General features: G+C 40.4%; 1 protein-coding gene and 1 long non-coding RNA gene across 3 annotated transcripts in view; one reads left to right on the plus strand and one right to left on the minus strand.

Moving 5' to 3' along the window:
• Positions 1-21,426, plus strand: part of FSTL4 (follistatin like 4) — a 1,082,354-nt gene that overhangs the window by 265,684 nt on the left and 795,244 nt on the right. The window lies entirely within an intron of this gene.
• Positions 1-21,426, minus strand: part of LOC142494492 (uncharacterized) — a 96,130-nt gene that overhangs the window by 33,700 nt on the left and 41,004 nt on the right. For both annotated transcript variants that reach the window (XR_012801483.1, XR_012801484.1), the window contains one exon: positions 8,196-8,321. This is a non-coding gene — a long non-coding RNA (uncharacterized LOC142494492). The remainder of the gene's footprint in view (positions 1-8,195; positions 8,322-21,426) is intronic.

Here is a 21,426-nt window from a genome sequence, read left to right on the forward strand (position 1 = left end):
ATCAATAAGTGCCAGTCATTGGATGGGTTTAACACTTTGTAATAACATTCACAGGATGGTGTTGGTGAATGTAGTTGGCCAATCAGTTGACTCTAAGGATAGTGGGAATATTCCCCATATCACAAATGGGTACCAGATGCTCACTATGTTCAGAATTAATGTATAGTAGTGCATGATGCCTAGACTGTCCCAATCTCATGATTGGCATACAATGGATAGAAGGCTTGTTGAGATTTTAGAGATAATCACATAAGTCACATTCCGGATGGATATTAGATAAAGGGGGTGTACACGAAACCCTCATTCAGACCGTTTGGTGCTAAGGTCCCTAGTGTGTAAATCCACCGTGATTCCTTTTTGAGAATCTCCAAGTCTTAGTCTCCTTTCCTTATCCCAGTTGAAAATTGGACTATGCCTTCAAAACGCATTGACTTAATGTTTCCTTTGTGATAGGTGTTAATATGTTTTGCTACTGGGGTATCAAGACTGTTGCGCACTGAGTCAATATGCTCCAGTATATGTTGTTTGAATTGGCATTGTGTTTTTCCTACGTATTTCTTCCGACATACGCAGGTGCCTACTGTAGGTAGATTATTCCCGTAGTTGTACAGTTTATGAATTTCCGAATGTTGAAATTCTGTGATCCATCGTGATTGCTGAATTCTTTGGAGACTTTTACACATTGCCAGGCCTTGCATCTCTAGCATTAAAATGTTCCCACTGGTTTTGGTGGTAGCCATGTTGGGGTTTCCTGTCCACTAAAGTGGATATGTACCAGAGTATCCCTTAAGTTCTGTGCCCGTCTGCTCACCATGGATGGATATGTGGGTAGGACTTCGTTGATGTCACTCTCTGCTGTCAAGATATGCCAATGTTTTGATAAAATGTCTTGTGCTTGTTTCCATTGTTTGTTATATGTACCCACGAACCTATCCATTTTCTGGTCTTGGCCCTTTGTGTTGTCCTTTAGTAGATCTGCACGTGTTTGATATTTTGCCCTTTAATAGGCATATTTGATGACCTTATTACTGTATCCCCTTTCAAGGAATCTGTTCGTCATTTTACTGCCTCAGTTTCTCTTTAGTCTTAGGGATTTGCCGATTGGTATCCCGCTCACTTGTGTGTTGCAGGGTGTTGGCTACTGTTGGCCTGCAGCATGCTGTTGGTGGCTGTAGCTTTCCGATAAATGGTAGTGTTCAGCAGAATCTCCCATCGGGTGGGGGAAACACTGTTACATATATATATATATATAGATAATATTATATATAGATACTATTATTATATATAGATACTATTATATATAGATAATAGACATATATATATGTGTTAATCGCTTTGATGCTGGGGAAGTGCGTTACTTTCCACCACTACACGTTCTTATACCTACACAGGTACATCCATGCGATCAGTGCTGGTATAGGCATTCTATACTGACAATCACACCACCGGCTATCTGTGATCAGCATACGCTGGTAATGTGGTGAGAACCCATTACATATATTCTTGAAGAATCACCCAATCAGGGTTACTGCAGCATTTTATCTTTGAGTATACTTACCCATTCGTGACACTCCCATACTGCACACTGGACATTGTGCCAGCATCTGACCATTTATACTGTAATGTCAGAAAATTCTAACACAGTTTACTACTTCAGAGTAGTACAGGGCAAGGGGCACTATATTTTACCCCTCCTCTACCCCTACCAGGGGTTTGTTCAATCCAGAATGGGACTACCAATGACGGCTGCATTACAGCACATCATACGCTTATATGTTTGATCATGAGCACTTATACAGTACTCACCCTCTGATTATAGCTACATAATATATGTTGCATTTCTTTTAAAACCCTATATTTTAAATTCTTGGTTTGACAATAAATGTATGTTAATTACTTCAGAATCCACAGTTAGTGATAGAGGGCTAGAAACTAGGTTCCTTTTCTCGTGTACAGCTCATCTCCTACCTAGTAAGCACCTCACTACCATCACACATGAACTGTAGCGGGAATACCAATCTAGTACCCTTAAATGCAGAGTATAAATCCTTAAGGGATTATCCATTAAAGCGCGATAGTGCAGATCAGTTTCTATCGAACAGAAAATGCCATTAATTTGAATAGGAGTTCCATTGCTGTAGTGTTTCATTGGCATTATCGCACTTTATTGAAAAGCCCCATTAGTATCTAAATTATTATTATTATTATTATTATTATTATTGCAAGTTTAGAATATACTGAATCATGTTTTCAAATGTATTTCAATACACAATGTAGCATAGTTTTATTTAGAACTAGCTGAGATACCCGGCGTTGCCCGGGATGTGAAGTGTGAATAAGTACGTGTAAATGTTGTATGTGAAAGTTGTAAGGTCATGTGAATGTTATGTAATATTAGTAAAAATTGTGTTTGTAAAGCAACAGCAGTAGAAAGCACATGTATATGAGGGCAAATTTGCGAAGTGTATGTTAGTTGCGTGTTGTGTGGGTGAGTGTTGTGTGTGAGTGGTGGTGTGATTAGTGTTTGTGCAATAAATGAGACAGACGGTTAAATTGGCATTGTTAGCAAAATATATTTTATTTGAACGAACAGCTGAGTTCCAGTGCTAGGTGTTTTGTCAGCGGAGGGGGTGTGGTAGCGGGAGATGTGTGGCGTGCGGTGGCCTCCGGAAGAGGACCGTGCGTGCCGGTGCGGATGGTGTTTGGCGGGAGATGTGTGGCGTGCGGTGTCCTCCGGAGGAGGAGCGTGTGTGCCGGTGCCGATGGTGTTTGGCAGGAGATCTGTGGCGTTCGCTGGCCTTCGGAAGAGCTCCGTGCGGGCCGGTGCCGAAGTGAGTACCTAGCATAGTGTGTGTTTGTTTGTTGGGGGCGTTTGTTTGGCGGGAGATCTGTGGCGTGCCGTGGTCTCCGGAGGAGGACCGTGCGTGCCGGTGCGGATGGTGTTTGGCGGGAGATCTGGCGTGCGGTGTCCTGTGGAGGAGGAGCGTGTGGGCCGGTGCGGATGGTGTTTGGCGGGAGATCTGGCGTGCGGTCTCCTCCGGAGGAGGAGCGTGTGGGCCGGTGCCGATGGTGTTTGGCGGGTGATCTGTGGCGTGCGGGCCGGTCCGCGGCCCGTACAGTGTCTGAGGTAGCGGGAGGGAGATATGTGGCATGTGGTCCGGTGCCGATGGTGTTTTAGTGTAGGCCGCGGCCCGTAGAGGGTGTGCGGTTGCGGGAGGGAGATCTGTGGCGTGCCGCCCGGTCCGCGGCCCATAGAGTGTCTGACGTAGCGGGAGGGAGATGTGTGGCGTGTGGGCCGGTGGCGATGGTGTTGTAGTGTAGGCCGCGGCCCGTAGATCGTCTGCGGTAGCGGGAGGGAGATCTGTGGCGTGGACCGGGGGGGGGGTGGTCGAGGGTGGTGTTTTGAAGAGGCAGTGTGCAGTGTTTGGTGTTGTGTGAATGTCTGTGTGTGCAGTGTTTGGTGTTATCGTGCGTTGTGTGTAGGTAATAGTGCTGATTCTGTACCTGATTCGGCAGTTGTGTGGTAGCAGACGGTGAGGGTTTTGAGAGCTGTGAAGCGTGGCATGCAAAGCGTTCCCAAAGCTCAGTGAGGGGTGGGACAGTGTGGAAGTGGTAGCTCAGTGAGGGGTGGGACAGTGTGGCATTGGTGTTGGACGCAGGCCAATGAGAGTCACTGAGGGGTGGGACAGTGAGGCATTGGTGTTGGATGCAGGCCAATGAGAGGTGTGCGGGGGCGGGCATGGCCTGAGCCGGAGTGACAGGCCAAAAGTGCTATGCGATTGGCCCTTGGGATGCAGACGTACAGTGCTTTCACAAATATATAGTAGATAAATTGTGCGTACGGGAAACGACTTTCTGTAGGCTTTTAAAAGGAGAGGTAATGAGAACATGATGCTATAAAAGGAAAAGAACAAGCCTATGTTAAGCCATTCAATTTCAGAATGTCCTTTTTTAAATATCTTCCACCCTGTATGAGGCTATCAGAAAACATTTACAGAAGGTTGTCACTATTATCTTTACACAGACGGGTTTGTATCCAGAAATCATCCAGTTGATAGACTGAGGAGAAATAGCTTATTCAAGTACTTTAAATGTTATTTCTAGCAAACATTTGCTTATTTTTAAGAAAGACTTGTTTCACACATCCTAAGGGTTGTTAAATTAATGTAGGTTATTGAATAAGATGCATGCTTCAAACCTGAACAAAGGACTCTTGGGTAATTATTTACTAAAGTCTTTTCAGTGCAAAAGTAGTGCAGAAACTGCACTATATTTACCAAAGAAAACGAATCTAAGTGAAAGCAATCCGTTTCCCGGACTCTCCATTCAAAATCCGTTCCGCAGTGTAAAATCGTATGACGGATTATTCCAGTTTCAATCCGAACAGATTTGTAAGAATCCAATCCACGGATTCCCAAACATGCTGCCGGATTGTTAAATATCCGACCACGGATTATTAATCCGCCATGTAGATTGTCAGTGATAGAAAAAAAAATAGGCAGATCGCCCTTTTTGTATGTATGTATGTCTTTATTTATATAGTGCCATTAATGTACATTGCGCCTCACAGTAGTAATGCACATGACAATCATATAAATAACAAATAACAGATCATGGGAATAAGTGCTTTAGACATAAAAGTTACATTGTAGAAGAGGAGTCCCTGCTCCAAAGAGCTTACAATCTAATTGATAGGGAGAACGTACAGAGACAGTAGGAGGGCATTCAACTAAGTGAGTTTGCAGGGGGCCAAGCTTTATGTATCGTGTATAGTATTAGCCACGGTGCTACTCATATGCTTCTTTAAGCAAGTGTGTCTTAAGGTGGGTCTTAAAGGTGGATAGAGAGGGTGCTAGTCGGGTATTGAGGGGCAAGGCATTTCAGAGGTGTGGGGCAGTCAGTGAGAAAGGGAGAAGGCTTTGGATACAAAGGGGGTAGAACGCAAGGGTCGGGATCGTGCATAGCGAGAAATTAGGGCTGAGATATAAGTAGCAGCAGAAGAGTGTAAAGCTTTAAAAGTTTTAGATACGTTTTGAAAGTGAGGGGAGAATGTGAGAGAGGAGTCAAGTGTGACCCCTAGGCAGCATGTTGGGCTACTGGGTAAATGATGGTACTTCCAACAGTAATGTGGAAGGAGGTTCTAGGGCCAGGTTTGTTTTTTTTAAGACTATTCCGTGGAAACCTGTGGACTGAGTGAACCGGCTGAGGCAGATCTAAATGTTGCCCATCTCTAACCACTACCTATCCAACCTCAACATCACACATCAAGTACAAGTACAATTGGAAACAATTTACAAATCATTTCTATAAACCACTAATTAGTATGTATGTAATGAAGAATGGAATGGAAGAACAACCAAGGCACTCCAATGGTCTTTGGGAAAGAAACAATGTGTTTATTTAAGCAGGATCAAGTTTCAGCCCACTCTGGGACCTTGCTCTTGACAAAGGTCCCAGAGTGGACTGAAATGTCGATCCTGCTTGAATAATCACTGTTTTTCTTCACCAAAGACCATTGGAGCGCCTGGATTCTTCTTCCTTTAGTACATATCATTTTGCTTACTTGCTACTTTATCTTGTATGCACCCATGGCAGGAGTGCTACTGTATAATGGGAGTGCTCTTAAACCCTGAAAATGGTAATCAAGGATGGTCATGTTAGACTTTCGAGCAGAATTCCGAACTAAGTCTCGACTCCACACAAAATTTGAGCCAAAATATTAAAAAGGCTTATCCTCGTATTCATTTATTTTTGTTGTTTTCAGTGAGAGGGGAGGTTATACAATGGCCACACTTTTTGAACAAAACTGCAACATTTTTTGCTAATAAATTAAAAGTTTTGTTAAAAAAATTACCAAAATTCAAAATGGATTTACTCATCTCATCATTTAATAATAAAAAATAAAACCTCATGACTTCTGGCAAAACTATATATATATATATATATATATAGATATATATATATATCTATATATATATATATATATATATAGTTTTACTAAACTAAATATATATATATATATATATTTAGTTTTACTAAACTAAATATATATATATATACATATATATATATATATATATATATATATATATACCACAAAAAAAGCAGTCACCACTCTAATGTAGAGCAAAAGGCAGTTGCTAGTCCCATAGGAATCCACACAGCATATGAACCAGCCCAAAGACCAGTAAAGAGACAGCAACCAGCAAGGAGTAATCCAAAATAAACTGTATTGAAACAAACAGTTACACGAAAGCCAACGTTTCAGGGCCGTGCATATATATATATATATATATATATATATATATATATATATATATATATATATATATATATATATATATAGTTTTGCCAGAAGTCATGAGGTTTTATTTTTTATTATTAAATGATGGGATGAGTAAATCCATTTTGAATTTTGGTAATTTTTTTAAAATCTTTTAATTTATTGGCAAAAATGTTGCAGTTTTGTTTATATATATATATATAACCAAAACATCAGTGAAAGTGCCTTCCCTTGCATATAACAGTATGCACACATATTATGCAATGAATGTGAGCACACTCCACACTTATCTATAGATTTTCAAATATCTTATGATCAACCAAATTGTTACTAGTTATTAAACAGACAAAATGTGTACTAATAGAAGATAATTGCATCATAGACGTAGTTTGTTGAATTGAAAATGTCCTCTCACGCCATCAGCTATTCTATAGTACGTTAGGTTAAATATTACCAATATTTGGTATTATGAGCTGCAGTACAGTACCATTCCCTGAAGCAGTAATATGATGGGATGGGGCAAGAGTAATACTATATTGCAGCAAAGGGCTACAGCAAATAATTTATGTTTTTGTTGGCATACATGAACCTTTCTAAATCTAGAATATTTTACTAAAGAAGCTTTATAAGTGATTAATTTAGTTTCATAGTGGTGGTACTGTTGTACTATTATTGTCTTGTTATATGCCATTGCTCCAACATGCCATAGAAGTATATACAGATGTATCAAGACTCCGGAGCCATGACTGCTATGGTCACCGGCACCAATGGTTTATCTGAGCACCCTTCACTCGTCTTGCTCTGAACTCTCTTCTTCAATAGGCACCCTATGCTTTTTAAGTTAGAAGACATGAATAAATATGATGCATTAGGCAGAAGGTTTTGAGGATTATTTTGCATAAAGTACTGTTAGCGACTTAGTCTGAAAAATTCTGGTGTATAAAACATTCTAAATTACACTTAATGAGTAAATTAATGATTCACATTCATTCTATTCAGTGAGCATGCAAATGGGTGTTTGGATGTACAAACTCTTTATTCCCATATTCAAAGTATGGGAGAATCCTCATTTGCCAGTAAGTGTTCAGGAAGGGAGTAAGGCTTAAACATACTTAACTTTACATTATTGGATTATAACTCAATGTTATGCTATAATAACACAATGGTAAGCCTATGCTAATGTGATGTGGAACATTGTTTGTGCATATAATTAGCTTTGTGAATATGTGTGAACTTCTGAAAATAACATCCTTTCCTAATTTAGCCAATGTGACGTTTTGAGCCTTGATTTAACAGAGCTTTGTGGAACAAGCCATATGTGGGTTATTAATTAACCATGTGTCTTGGGGAGTGTCAGTAAGAGGCGTTGGGGAAGTGTTACATGGTGCACATAATATAATGAGGTGCACCACCGTCTTTTGTCCTTTTACTTGACCCCAACAAATCTGCAATATCAGAATTAACATAAGTAAAACATTCAGCTTCAGGTATCGGAAACTGTTCTTGCATGATGCAGCTCTGCTTCAAAAAAAACCAGAGCAATGCGTCTACACACACTTTTCTCTACGTTGATGCATAGTCCCCAGAATATACAATTATTTGTATCCTGCTGTTTGTTTTGTTAAATGGAAGAAAAAATTAGATGCTGAATTTTTAAAACCTACAAAAATCTAGAATACAAAATGGCGGCCGTTATTATTGTACATCAATATTATAAAATAAAATGTGTGAAAAGGATAAAAAGTTGAAAGAAAAGTCAATTAGAATAAAAATCAACAAATTGTTTTACAGGAACTAGCAAGGGATTTGACTCCCCATTCAATTTAAATTGATAACTGTCCCACATACAGTATTTGACTGCTTAGAAAATAAATGGTTTTCTATTTTTATTTAAAGGGGTATTTCCACTTACCCAAATATGTTTTGTCTTTCTTTGTTTTTATAAATGCAACAGTTCCTGCCTTTTCGGCAATGCAATTATCTAAGATGACAATCGATCGGCCATGATCCTGTTATCCAGGGCATGCAATATGGCTGCCTATTGAAAAAAAAGGAAATGGGTTAGCTTCTTAAATACTGTAGTGGCTACAGCAACACAAGGAAGCTTAATAAATTAAAAATCATTTAAAAAAAGGCATAAAGAGTGGGGGAGAAAATTCAGTAAGTATTATTGAATACTGCACACCTAATTTATTTAAAAAAAAAAACATATAGGATTTTGAATGAAATAATGTTTAGATTCTCTAGTACATGTTTCAATCATACAAATTGCAGAATAATTTACAGATCCAATGTACAAGGAGCTGTCAGATGTTGAGAAGATATTTATTTATGCAGTCACTCAGCAGTCTAAAGGGAGCATAGTATAAATGCAATGGAAAGTGAGATAGTAATATAAACATGGAATATTATACTGATGCCTGCTTTTATTATGATAGCTCTGCCATGTAATTGTGAATACAAAACCTTTACAGTGTTACTCCATTTCCATCCACATACTTATTGCAATAGTTGCTCTCTTTCTGGGCAAATAATAATTCCTACCTTTGTTACCCAGTAATATACAGTATTGTAACCCTTGCCAACCTAGCTTACATGATTGCGAACATGACTAAGGTGAGTGGTGCTTAAGGGGTTAAAGGCAGTGTAAAAAAACAGAAAAACACAAAGCAAGAATCAAAAAATGCAGCTGGTCAACAGGTGCTAGTACTGCTAAGGGCCAACTCAGATCCCTAAATGAGCATATAATGATAGGTCAGGAAAAATGCAGCATCCCTCCAAATACGGTGCATAAATTAATGTATTATTCGCATAATACGTGCAAAGGTTCGCCCCCTCTCTCGCGGTCTTCTTCAGGGTCAAAATGTTGCATTTATTAAGTGAGTAATACATTAATTTTGTTAGTTACTATATTTGGAGTACTGCTGCATTTTTCTTTTACCAATCGATATATAGATTTCAAGGTATGAACCAGGTCTGAATGGGTTAAAGACAGCTATTCACAGATAATGCAGTTTACCGTTTCATTGATACATTCTACAATTTCTATTAAAAAGGAAGATCACATTTCACCACATTTGTAATTAACCAAATAATACATGTATTCATAATAACGTTTTCCTAATTACTACTATTAGATAAAGAGCCGAGCACGATAGATCAATGAAGTGGCACTGAGTTGCCGTCTCAAATAACTTTGGTGCCTGAGCCTCAACCTGACAGAGGAAACTGCCCAAGGTCATTGTAAGCTAACACAGAGTCTGTAACATGGATGTCCCATATTATTGAGATTAGTGGCTCAATAACTGGAACATTATTCCTGTTCTGATATAAACACAAAGGACCTGTGTGGTCTCTCAAAAGCTCATGTATACCTTCTTTGTGTACTGTACTGTAACTCTAAGTTTAATGCAATAAAAGATACTGAAGCCTGCAAAGAATCTAGTTTTCTCCTGGGGAAAAATAAATATGAGAACTCTGTACTGCAAAATGTGGGAGCTTAAAAAAAGCTTCCTTCATTTTTTTCTAAACTGCTCATAAATTTTCCTTATTTTATTGCTTTGTCTTTTTCATGCCCTTTTCCCTTTTGTTTATCTTTCTTTTCTGTGATGTGAACAGGTACTGTAACTTGAAGAAAAGACCCAGCACAACAATTGCTCGTTACTTTATTTCCACGAACACATAACTAATTCACCATTCCTCGAAGTACAGATGTAGCAAGACTTACTGTCCTCTGTGCCACAATTGTCACTGCTCCGGTGCTGCTTCATTGTGGCTACAGCTCTCGCGGCACTGAGGCCAGTAAGTGGCCCAGGAGGATTAACTCTACGGGGTTACATGCTTCTGAATGGGGCCCTGCAGTATTAATCCTTTTTTGGCCATCTCCAGGGAGAAAATACTCACCTTTCAGATGAGCTGCACAGACGTAACATTATCAAGCCCCCTTGATGATGTAGATGACCAAATATGACCTATAGCTTCCCCCCCCCATGTTATAGAGACTCATATAAAGGCTTCTACATCATCCAGGAGGAAGGAATTACTGCTCTGCATTTTACCTGCGCTATGGAGACACGAATCCAGGCATAGACCCCCGTCTGCGCAGTTCGTCTGAAAGGTGAAGATCGGTATTTCCTCCCTGCAGATGGCCCATTCAAGCAAATCATTAATACTGCAGTTTTCATTCCAAAGCATGGACTCTCACAGCGTTAATCCTTCTGGGCCTCAAAACTTCCTGTCCTTGCGGCCAAGGAGGGACCGTGATTGAGCTGCGATCGGGCCTTGATTTTTAAAAAAAATGTCTGCACCCACAAGGACAGTAAGTCTTGCTACATCTGTAGCAGTATACAGGTAGGGAAGAGGGGAAGGGAATGGTAACCTCTGCTCAGCTGATTGTCATTAGAAATGAGTGGGTAAGTAATGGTGCTCTTCTGAGAAATATACTGATAATGCACCTAAGAAAAAGAACTCAGCTGGTAGCACTCTATAACTCAGAGTAGGTAGATTGTAGTTGTAACCCTTTTAGGGTACCCCCCCTAAGGGATATGTGGGGTACTCTCCTTTCTGGTTACTCTCATGGGGTTGTGGTGTAACCTGCTGGTAACAGGAGGGCTGAGGGCCCTGCAGTGGTGTGGGGAGAGCCAGAACAGGGAACAGGAGGGACAGATTACCTTGATGTCTTCCTCTGGTACAGCGTCTCCAGCCAGCGAGGATCCTCTTTGGATCTTCAGGGGATAGGCCACCACTGACACTCCTTCATCCAGAGACAGTAATTCACACACAGCATGTCTTTTCTCTATTTATTCAGCAGTTAGCTCCAGGAGAGAGAATAGCCAGTTCACATGGTTCTTATCATCATCTGCTTCTTTCTCTACCTCATCTAAATCAGAGCCCTGATTTAGGCAGCATGATTCCCTTCCCTCCCAGCCCAGGCAAGGGTATGGGAGGGAGAGACAGTTCTTCCTCTAACTGACTTCTTTCAGACTCTCTCTGAACTGCCTAACTACTAACTGAACTAACTGATAATTTTGGAGGATGTCCCAATTTGAATATCTTTTGGAGTGTCTCTAACTCTGACTCATAGCAAGCCGGAGCCAGATACAGATTGGCCCACACACATCAAGGGGTGTTCCAACCAATATCCACCCCTTAGATTGACATCCTCAGAGTTGCTAGGCCTGCCCTTGAATACTGATGCATTATTCAAGGCTGTAATACACACACAGGCCTAAGAAAAGGAATGAACCTTTCCACTGCCTGCACTAACAGGTCTGACAGAGGAAAGGCCCAGGAAAATAAGTAACTGCAGGGAGGCTATGTTACATAGTAATTAAAAATACTTTATTAATGTTGTTTAAAATAAATGGGTGTACATAAAATGAAACAAAAGTGACTGTATATCCTAGTCATATCCTGCTAACGCCGGGGTTTAATTGTATGTTAGATGCTAGTGTTAGCATATAACTACAGATAAGATATGATCCATTAACCAAGGTAGCACACATATATACTGTATGTATATCTGATCTCCTATCCAGATACTTTTCCTGGATTTTTTGTATAAATACCTGCATAAACCAGGGGTTATTTTGAACTTGCATAGTATAAACACCTACACCTACGCTGCAAGCTGACAAGCTTGTAAAACGATTACAGCAATTGACTTAGAGGGGAAACACCTCACTTACTTTTGACATTTACCCTTCAGGGGATTACAATGGAGGTATGATAGAGTGCCAATATACCTATACATACATTGTTATATGGTGATATATATATGTGTGCTACCTTGGATAATGGATCATATCTTATATGTAGTTATATGCTAACACTAGCATCTAACATACAATTAAACCCCGGCGTTAGTAGGACATGACTGGGATATACAGTCACTTTTGTTTCATTTTATGTACACTCATTTATTTTAAACAACATTAATAAAGTATTTTTAATTACTACAATCTACCTACTCTGAGTTATAGAGTGCTACCAGCTGAGTTCTTTTTCTTAGGTGTATTACATCTGTAGCAGAAAATACGTTCTTTGACAGGAGTCCTTTCCTTAACCTGTGTACATTAGTTTTCTCATTGATCTCCTTTTCTCATAGCCAGTGTCTATCTCTTCTTAGCTAAGGCTAAGGCCCTGCTGCACGTGCCCTCACGGCCGCCTTGCTTGCCGGTGGCGCGTGCAATTCACTGTACCGCGATGAATTGTACCGCAGTGATTTTTTTCCGGCGCGGGGGGGGGGGGGGGGCGTGGCAAAAATGGGTGGGGGGGGGGGGTGCGTGGCCATGATGTGAGGGGGCAGGACTGCCACACAGTGCAGCACTGCAGCCGCCCCTCAGCACAATCAGCCCGCTCAGCCCCATGGCACCCTCGGCACCCTCACACACACAGGCACCCTCACACACACAGGCACCTTCACACACTCACAGGCACTCATACACACTCATAGGCTCACAGGCACTCACACACACACAAATACACACAGGGGTGAATCGGAGGGAGATCAGAGCAGAGGGGGGAAATTTGAGCAGGGGGGTTGATCGGAGCAGAGGGGTTAATCGGAGCAGAGGGGAGAATCAGAAGGGGGGGATCGGATTGGCTGCCTTGCGTGTCACGTGACGCAGCACTCGCCGAAACCTCAAGCTCCTTGTAGCTCCGGCTGGCTGACGCGTCACAGCACGCAGTCGGCCATGCCGGAAGGAGACAGTGGGTCTTCCAGACCAGAGGCAGGCAGCTGGTGGACCACGGCTGCAGCGGGACCAAAGCCTAAAACTCCTTTCTTGTGCGTTCTATGATCTAAATGTCTTTCTTATATTTGTCTCTCTACATACAAATGCCTCTTTGTTATGACTAGTGTGACCATATGTCCTAATTTAGCTGGGACAGTCGCCCATATGTCCTAATTTAGCTGGGACAGTCGCAGATTTTCATTAAATGTCCCGGTGCCCCGAAAATTTCCTCAAAATCGTTCAAATGTCCCGATTTTTAGCTTTTCCCTGTTTGGGCTCCCTTGAAAATCTAAAAACCGTAAATATTAACACAGCATGTTTTTAAATGATCGTTCATATCAAAGAGTAAATAGTTTAAATATACTGTATTTGTAAACTCTAATTCCTGGTATCCACCGTATATGTAATAAGGTAAGGCAGTGTACTGTGAGCACAATCAATAATATACAGTAGCAAAAATAGAGACACCATTAGACAAATACTATTCTAATATTTATTTTTAAGTGATGTAATTTGTTTTATAAATAATGTTTTAATGTGTCCCGATTTCTACGTTTGATAATCAGGTTATTACCAAATACAGTGTGTTGCTTTGCACTATTTAAAGCGTTTGGAATACCAGCAAAGATTGTTAGTTTGGGTAATTCCAAGCACTATTAAATACAACTTAACAGATTCACTAACACACACTCACTGATGCACACACATTACAACAAACATTTCAATGTACTGATCCACAGATTATGAATCCAGACATACTGATATATACAGTGATATACAGTCTTTCACATGCACACTCATTCAGGTACAAAGATAGTGTACTCACAACCCCTGTAAGCTCAAACCCAGACCCAACAGTCTGTGTCTGTTATATACTACTGTAAATCTGTGCTTTTTTTGCTTAGTAGGGTCCTGCACCCCTGATCGGGCATTTAAGGCCTATTGAATATACAATTTATTCTATACGTTTCTTCAATTAACTCAATAAAGTTTGAAAATCAACCCGAAGAAGCCCAGGGGGAAAAAATTGTCGGCTGAAGGGACTGTCTTAACAAATGTTTCTCTTCTCCCTATATTCAATAAATTCCAAAGAGAGTTGGACAGGTAAATTACTGGGGTAGGATAGTATGGTGCCCAGGCCTGCCAGCAGGGGGAGACAACAAGGACTCCAAACCCAGTAAGTCAAGGGCAACGGACCCCTGCCGGCAACCCTAATATGTAGTGCCATATCCACAGAGGTCAGAGCAAATAGGGCTTGCTGGAGAGGGTTTGCAGATGTGCCTGTCAGAGGCCACCCATTGGATGCCGGTGGAAGGGAAGTCGTCTTTAACAAGCATCTCTGTGGGCACACTGGCAGGCAACTCTGTGGGCCCCCTCCATAGGCATCTGGCAGGCCCCCTCAATCCTCAAAGGCAGCAGGAATGTACATTCTACTCCTCCCACTCCCCTTCTGCTTTGACACTCGACTACCCCCCTCCTGCCCCCTCATGTCCCTACTCGTATCTCCAGGCCCATACTATCTTCTCTTCCCCCCTCCAACCAGGCTGATAACTACCACTCCCCTGGCTCATAACTCCCCCTCCCCAGATCCATAACTAACCTCCCCCTCGGCCCATATCTACTTCTCCCCTCAGGGAACCCCCAGGTTATGCACCTGGGGTAGGATAATTAACAAGGGGGAGGGTTACACCTTTCATTTGTCCTGGCCTGCTAATTTGTGGGGCTAAATTATGCAGAGCTTTAGAACTTTTAACCTTATTTTTTAACAATAAACAATGTGGATCTCACAATGACTTTCCCTAATTCATTCTAAAAATTGCTGTTCTTTATAGTGGTATTTTTTCCCTTTTGAATAACTTTGTACATTCTGTACAATGTCTTTTCTTTCCTGTAAGGCCTGGAACATAGAGGGTTCAGCCGCGCTGAGCCGCGCTCCTGCTCTGCCTTGCCTGCTGAAAATGGAGCTTTTTCCTGTCCTTGCAGGTGAGGCAGTGAGCGCGCTCTGGGGGCGGGGTGGAGGCGGGGCGGAGGCGGAGCAGAGGCAGATCGGAGGCATGTCAGGAGGCGGAGCAGGAGGCGGGGCTAGTCCCTCGCACTCATTGGATGTGAGCGGTCACGTGACCGCTCACATCGCTTCCCCGAGCGGCAGATTTGAAACTTGCCTGTCTCTGAAAAGTTTCTGAGCCTCTGCACGCATCAGCACACATGCGGAGGGGGAAACTCAGCAAGCTTGGACTTACTATGTCCCAGGCCTAAGAAATGTGTACAGAGGTACATTTAAAGGAGACTGATAAGGGTGAAATTATATCTTGGCTTAATTGCGCCTGTTCCTTTAACAAGGAAAAACATACACAAACAAATAAAATAAAGTTCTACTCCACTTTGGAGAATAACTAAACCTTTACTCCAGCCCTTTCTAACTGTGTGGGTATCTAAGTTGGTTACCACCCTAAACATATATATATGTATATACACAACAGTCCAACAAGAAAGTCTCTGTTTCTGTTGTTGTAGCTGTAGGGGAAGGTGTCTCTGTTCTCCTGGGTCAGCATCCTTGTGTGCTATGGCACTCTCTGTTTCCAGGTATAGAGGTCTTGTCCCTTTGTCTTGCTGTCAGCAAGTTGTGGGCTAAGGAAAATCTCTGCAGTCTTCCTTCTCCTTATGTCAGCCCAAATGTGAGCTAAGGAATCTCTCTCCTTTTTCTCACATCAGGCTTTTTCTAAGAGTCCTAATCAGATAGGTGGAGTCTGGTTGATTGCCTGTGTGCAATTAACCAGCACACTGCTGGATTTAGAGGCAGTTTCTCTCAACAGTGATAAGTCCCTGTTATATACCTCCCCTTTTTTGGTAAGCCCGGGCTTACCGTGGCCAAAGCCCATCCTTCCACTCTCACTAAATATGTCCCTGCAGCTCAAATGAGAGTGGATGGAGAACAAGAACCCTCAGTCCCACTGGGATTGGAGCCCTTTCTCCAGGTCAGTAATGTGTCCTCAAGAAGGTACTTGAGCTCAGCACTCTTCAGTCGCTCAAGGAGGACTTTTCCCAAGCACAGTCTTTCTTCTGATCACTTGGTCACATATTTTCCCCTGCATCAGGTGATCCTTTCTTCCCTGAGTTTAGGGTGACGACCTGCATCGGGTTCTGAAGCAATATTCATGGGTGGTTCAAGTTGAGTGGAGTTTCTATCCATACCTATTGACTAGTGTTGTACCTGTAGAGGTGTGAACACCGAAACAGCTCTGCCTCAATCTAGCCAATGACTGTATCTTTCTAGCTGCTATATTCATTGTGAGGAATATGGCTTGGGCCCTGGGGCCACAGTAGTATGATTGTATTGTCATTGCGCTTCTCAGTCATAATTCATTTTTTCTTTCCTGATTTGTGTGGAAAGCCAATCGTAGTACTAATATGGCATTGTGGGTGCGCTTATAGCAATGCACAGCTTGCTTGGTTGTGATGTAAAACCTATATCTGGATTGAATCTCACCAGCAGCTTCCTTCATTTTATTTGTAAAAGTAAAAAAAAAATCAGTGCTTCAAAAATTAATTGTATCCATATAATGACATAGAAACTCCACAGTTGGACTTCATATAGATTGTAAAGTATCAGCATCCCATAGCCAGGGAGTAAGGAACTAGTAGCTAGTGCTGCCAATGGCACAAGTACAATAATGAAAGTACAATATATCCCCAAACTGAATAATAAACCATGACTATGGAAACAGGGCTGAAATAACTCACACAGTGGCTATCCATGTATCCTGTCCGTCATTGGAGTCCATAATAAAGATCAAAAGGTGTGTAGAATCTGCCAAAGAGGGTAATCAAACAAAAATAGAAACAGGGCAGAGCACTGCCACAAATAAATCCGGAAAAATTCAAAAGTTTATTGGATCATAACAGACACCTGATACAATAAAAATGCACCTACGCGTTTCGGGCCATACGCCGTTTATCAAGATGTAACAAACAATGGTTAAAACTGGCATATAAGTACCTTACTTGTTCGGGCCAACGAATGACGTCACGTGTTGCCGTCCAATGAGCCTCGCACTCCTCCGTAGTTAGAAAAAGAGCCGACCCCAATTGGTTGCTAACAGTTTGAACAAGAACAACTTTAATAAACAAATCTCCACATATACAACCAATATCTAAGGATCGGCAAGAGCGCTGTGTCATGCTCATACTACCATCCGCACACACTCCACATGGGGGCGCGTACTGGTATAACCCTCGGGCAACCATTAAGGAATTCAAAACTTTAATAGAGATAGATTTACATAGCTACCACAATGATCGTCCTGTATGTAGGCGGAACTAATGCCAAAACAAACATTAAAACCATTATAGATGTAGAACACAGTAATAAAAGAGAAGATAAAGAGTGAAAAAATGGATGCACCAAATAATAACAAAAAATATTAATAAATAATAACGACAAAGACTCAACATGTTAATAATGTCCCTCCACTAAAATAGAATACTGTGTGTACAAAAATAGTACCAAGGGAATCAATATATAATTGACTATCCAAATCCATATAGAGAGCATATTGTATACTAAAGAGTAATATCCAATCTAGGAGAATCCCAAGTCTTGTCAATCTACAGTAGTTGTGATTTTTATGTGCTATTATTATTATTATTATTATTATTAATACTATTTGGATATTGACCTTTAGTTGATTTTACACCTTTATGATTTCGGTTGGTAGCACTCCCATTCTCGATTTTTGAATTATCCATATCCACATTTAATTATCTTGAGATTCTCTTAGATTGGATATTACGCTATACTATGCAATATGCTCTCTAAATGGATTTGGATAGTTGATTATATATTGATTCCCATGGTACCATTTGTGTACACACAATAATCTATTTTAGTGGAGGGACATTATTAATATAATTTGGATATATTTATTTTAGAGTTAATTAATTTTAATGGTTAGTATGTTTAGTCATTGTCGTTATTATTTATTATTATTTTTTGTTATTATTTGGTGCATCCATTTTTTCACTTTTTTTCTTCTCTTTTATTACTGTGTTCTACATCTATAATGTTTGAATGTTTGTTTTGGCATTAGTTCCACCTACAGGGCAATTATTGTGGTAGCAATGTATATCTATCTTTATTACATTTTGAATTCCTTAATGGTTGCTCGAGGGTTATACCAGTACGCGTGTCCCCATGTGGAGTGCGCATGACACTCTCACCAATCCTTAGATATTGGTTGTGTATGTGGAGATTGTTTATTAAAGTTGTTCTTGTTCAAACTGTTAGCAACCAATTGGGGCTGGCGCTATTTCTAACTATGGAGGAGCACGAGGCTCATTAGACGGCGATGTGTGACGTCATTCGTTGGAGGGTACAAGTAAAGTACTTATATGCTGGTTTTAACCATTGTTTGTCACACCTTGCTTAAGGGTGTACGGCCAGAAATGCGTAGGTGCATTTTTATTGTATCAGGGGTATGTTATGATCCAGTAAACATTTTCATTTTTCTAATGTGAGCCTCCTCCGGATTTATTTGTGGCAGTGCTCTGCCCTGTTTCTATTTTCATTTTTGTGTAGTTTCTTTGCTGCAGACACTTCCTAATATTTGACTGGAGTGCGATTACACACTGCTTCAAATGTTCATCATTCTTTCTTTGCTGTTGCATTCTCCATATGGATTGGAGAAGGCAGGTTCTTTATTCTGGCTATGTAGCCGACAAGTTTTCATTCCTCTGTAGACAGTCTGTATGGTGAGCGCTGCAGAGCCTTTGCGCAGACGCATTTCTCTTGCCAACCTTGTTTGGATAAGAGCATTGTAGTACTTCTGAATTACTCTGCTGCTTTTCTCCCTTTTTAAGAAGTTTAGCTCATCAGCGATAAAATCCTGCATTCTTCATTATATTTTGGAGCTCTGAGGATTTCTTTGCTTGTGCCGCAGCTGCTTGCCTCATTTTCTGGACCTTCTTATGCTCCCTCTTTTACTGAGTCACCTGGCCTCTAAGCTTGGCCTCCAATGATGCTCTGGTGATGCTCAGGGTAGCCTTAATGTTGCTTTGCATGAGAAAGTCCCTGTTACAATTCCAAAAGCAAATTACTTGGAAAATGTTGAACAAATATGTTGACCAATATAATTATAGTAAGATAATTACAAGTACTTTACCATTTTAAGTAAATGGTTTGTTTACTTATATATTGGCCTTATACTGCTCACCCGAACAATCCAATTTCATAAGGTTAGCTAGAAGCAGATTACTTTAAATGCCTAAACCAATTTTTGGATATTTTGACCTTCTGGCAGTAAAGGGATTCAACTTTCTTGCATTACAGGTTTTAATACTCTTCAATCCAAGGCACTGTATGATATACAACATAAAATACAAAGAAGCTATGAATCACATAACACTACCCTAACACAAATACATTTTAAGAAGCTTTAGTGAATGTACTGTATACTATATGTACTTTGTATTAACATAAAAACAAGCTGTTTAAAATATTTATTGCCTAACATTAGTACTGTATGTTGCATAACCTAAGGGGCTTACAGAATGTGCTAGATGCACATATGGTAATTGCATGCATTAATTTCTCTACTTTTTTGCTGCTATTTTCCTTCCCATCATTATTCTGATACATAACAGCGTTACAGTGCCATAAAACATATACCTATATACATATTACCACATAATATATATATGTGTGTGTGTGTGTGTGTATATATATATGTATATAAGTGTCAAAAGGAGTGCTAGTGGGCGTGGCTAAATGTATACAACAAAAAACAAACAAATATGACCAAAGCTACTTCCAACGTGACAAAAATACACAGTACAATACATATATATTCTCTTGAAAAAGGGTAATTTAGTTCAGGTCAGTTTCATTTTGCTGGCTTACGACAGATCCAATGCTGATCATTCTTCCTGTAATTATACAGGTGAATAAGAAGTTTAACTCAGGTAGGGTTAAGGCCTGCTAATAGTCATGCCTTGAAGTTGGCTAGCAGGCTTAAGACGCTTAGGCCAAAGGGTTGAACTAAATTACCCTTTTTCAAGTGAATATCATACATAGACTTTGGCCCCTTGCAGACACACTTACCAGAACACCTTCCTACTGTCTCTGTACATTCTTCCTACTTACCAATTAGATTGTAAGCTTTCTAGGGCAGGGATTCCTTTTCCTAAATGTTACTTTTATGTCTGAAGTGCTTCTTCCCATTATACAGTATGTTATTTGTATTATTTGTTATTTATATGATTGTCACGTGTATTACTGCTGTAACGCGCTATATATATATATATATATATATATATATATATATATATATATATATACATACATGAAAGGCAAACAACAAACTGTAACACCAAGCCTACGTGATAGCACTACCTCTACAAATATGAGCGCAGACCAACAAACATTTCCCCTTACCATTGGCTGTAGAGCTTCCTCTTTTTCCATAAATCGATACCAGACAACCACACCCTGTCACATGGTTTGGCAGTAAGTGGAAGTGGATGAAAAACGATTTTCTTTCCTGCCATTCCAATCTTAAGTGCATTCCTCTGGCAAGGTTCTTCTGCTGCAGTTTCAAAATATTTCAACAACATTGCCGAATACCATTTTATTTCTTCTTATTTTGCATTGTGTTTGTCTGTTGTTTCAATGTCAGACATTGAAACATTAATCTAAAACAGAATGAACCTCCAGCACTCATTAAAAGAAACCAGAGAACATGTGAAGAGTAAAGAATATTTGTAATTGAAACATTTCACAATGTAAACATGATACCCTCGCTCAAATATATAGCAGGTAATGAGTCTCAAGAACAACATCACATACAGTACTGTACTCTCCCCCAAAATTCAAAACCCTGTCTAAGTGAAAAAGCCTAAAACGAAAACACAACATGCTGGTAATCTAATCATCTTACATACATGCTAACAAGGAAACTAATAAAAAGTACTTGTATTTATAAAATGCCAGAAACAAAGGTATGGCTATTTCATAGTATTAGGGCAGCCATGCCCATTCCCACACCATACAGGTGGTACTTATGTATCACACAATCCACTGGCAAATGTAAGAAAGAAAAAAAAAACAACAGCAGTTACAGTAGTGTCTCATCTGATAGAGTTAACCAGGCTCTCGGCATGTCTAACATTGTCTGCGGTCAGCATCTGCTCTCGGCATCTGTGAAGATTCCAGCATCCAATTGGTTCCCAATTCCCCCAAAAATGTACAGTACATTGTTTACAGATGATTGAGAGGGAGTTACCGTTCCATGCAGGAACATTAGAATATTTTGCTTCCTTGCATCTTTTTGCTTCTCTGGGCACCACACATCTATTTAACCTTTCTCCTAACTTAACTCAATACTTTCCACTTCTCCAGCAACTTTTGATTTATAA

This window comes from Ascaphus truei, chromosome 5 (assembly GCF_040206685.1).
Source record: "Ascaphus truei isolate aAscTru1 chromosome 5, aAscTru1.hap1, whole genome shotgun sequence".
Taxonomy (NCBI): domain Eukaryota; kingdom Metazoa; phylum Chordata; class Amphibia; order Anura; family Ascaphidae; genus Ascaphus; species Ascaphus truei.